This window comes from Aplysia californica, unplaced genomic scaffold (assembly GCF_000002075.1).
Source record: "Aplysia californica isolate F4 #8 unplaced genomic scaffold, AplCal3.0 scaffold00361, whole genome shotgun sequence".
Classification (NCBI taxonomy): domain Eukaryota; kingdom Metazoa; phylum Mollusca; class Gastropoda; order Aplysiida; family Aplysiidae; genus Aplysia; species Aplysia californica.
Genome location: NW_004797631.1, coordinates 95,119 through 97,796, shown reverse-complemented (window position 1 = coordinate 97,796; position 2,678 = coordinate 95,119).

Sequence of the window (2,678 nt, the reverse complement as noted above, 5' to 3'; positions counted from 1 at the left end):
GGTGGGGGGAGGGGTATGGTATGTTGATTGCTTTGCTTGACTTGCCATGGAGTTGGAGTGGTATCAGGCAGGGCCTGTGCCATAGCATGCTCTACAACAAGCTCAATACATTGTACAATATGTACAGGAGTCTTATCGTGACCTCTTAGACAGAGCTTTTGTCTCTCTCATTGAACGCTGATCGCTCTCCTGCAGGGCCTTATGCACAGTGCGCACACTGCACGAAAGTTTCCTCAAATATTCATTTGACCCATTTGACACAATTGACACATTTCATTAGACACATTTTGATACATGTGACAAATTCGACACATCGGACCCATTTGCCACTTTTGACACATTTGGCACATTTGATACATTTGACACTTTCAACACATTTGCTACATTTGACACATTTGAGACGTTTGACACATTTGACACAATTGAGACGTTTGACACATTTGATACATTTGACACACGTTTGATATATGACACACATGACACATTTGACACATACATCACTTTCGACATATTTGACACATAATTATGACACGTTTGTTACATTTTTAGGTAGGCCAGGTCTTCCGTCTTGGAAGAGCAAAAGACACCATTTTGGCACAATTTATTTGATGAAATCCTTCAAAATTAAGCCGGAGACCCAAGTTCAATTTCTGAAAGGGGGAGACTTTGTATCGAGTGCTTTGGTCTGTCTGCTTGGATGTTGTACAGTACCACTCTCAGCCCGGGTTGGCTCTGACAGACTGGGTTGGACCTGACAGACTGGGTTGGACCTGACAGACTGGGTTGGACCTGACAGACTGGGTTGGAAGCCCGCCTTTTATTAAATGATCTAACTTGTGTCGATGGAGGCGTAAGAATGCCCACATTAGAACAAAAATACACTATTTGAACAATAGAAAGGACACGTTTGATAGAAAATAACCCAACCAACTAGAAGGCTGCTAGGCATTACAGGGTTATGTTTTATTTTTGTTTTTTGTTTTTGGTAAGTGTTTTTACGACGCCCACAGCTGCATAAGGTCATATGAGTAATGAGCGCACCAGACATATTAATCAGTTTGGAAGGAATTAATTTTGAATTTTGCCGGGGTGACGGCCAAAACCTACTCATATCGATTTTGAGCCACCAAGGGATCTTCAACGTGCGCAACTTGTACACAGGACTTCCGAGATTTTTCGCCCTTGTCCAAGAATGTTAGGAGTTAGATCTTACCTACCATAAGATCAAGGGTGTGGCTGAAAGACATCAGTAAGAAGAAGCCAATGGGTAGAAGTAGAAAGGCTGCAGAAAGAGTTAGAAGCCCAGAGGAGGGGGTAAAGAGGGTGGGTGGGGATGGGGCAGAAAATGGACACGAAAGCAGACGACAGAACATGGTTAGAGAGCAGGGAAGAAGGTGAAAGGAGAACATTTTAGAGAAGAAAATTTTCCGTCCCTATCAGGTTTCGAACCCGGAACCTATTGGATGAGAGGCAAACGCTGTAGCCCCTCGACCACGAGAGCCCCAGTGTTAGATTTTTCGTCTGCGCGCGGAGTGTCACATAGGCGCTTATAGTATAGTATAGACTTCTGGGTCAAATCTGATGAAGATGAAGCATAGCAGATGCCGAAGAGGGTCTCTCCAGAAGAGACGAAGTTCTTTTAATACGGAGTGCCCATTAAGAGATCGACAAATTAATTGATCGCCTGACTCGTCACTCGTCACCCGAAAACAAATGCGTTTGTTTTTGAGGCGACCAGTTTGTGCCACGATAGCCCCTTTGCGCCCTCAATCTGGCTAGTAAACAGAATCGAACCGAATCGATCGTGCCAATGGGCACTGGGTATAACCAGACCGCGTATTGGACACACTCTGAGAAGCAGAAATACCTCTCTCGGGGAGAAGGAAAACCATTTTGTATCGGGTGCGATATCGATTTTGCTGTCAGACACAGACATACTAATAGAATGTCCGGATTTTGACAAAAAATCCGAAAATTCTTCTTTTTTTTTCTTTTTTTTTAGCAAATGTACAAATTTAAAGAATTTATTTTCCGTAGCTGGTCCCGACCGATTTCTTGGTTTCATAAAGACCATTGGTTTTGGGGGCAAATGTTTTAAAAATGTGAATGCCCTATTTTACAAATTAACTTTTACTATATTTCTTAAATATTTCAACCATTTCGAAACGCAAATTAAACTGAAGTGAAAACAACCAACTTGTAAAACTCTTTTCCAAACTAAACTAAAAGCAGAAACCTATTTCATATCGCATGAACCTCCGACGCCGGTTACCGACCCGACCCGACCCGACCCGATCCGATCTTATCAAGCATATTGGGTCCACTGTCACTTGACCAATGGTCTTCCTCGGCTATGACCGAGTGTTACGTTGTGTGGCATGCTTGGTGCTCCACGCCTGACCTGGCACCGTGTGGCTGGAGAGAGCACCACTGTATGCCAACACGGGCGGTTCTGGACAGTGCCCCTTGGCACGATCGGTTCGGTTCGGTTTGCTCGCCAGATTGAGGGTGCAAAGCGGCTATCGTGACACAAACTGATCACCCTATTCGTCGCCTCAAAAACAATTAGAATCTAATACGGGGTGCCCACTACGGATGGGATCGGCCGATCGCCCGACTCGGTCGCCTCAAAAACAAACGTGTTTGTTCTCAGTTTCAGGCGATCGAGTCGGGCGATC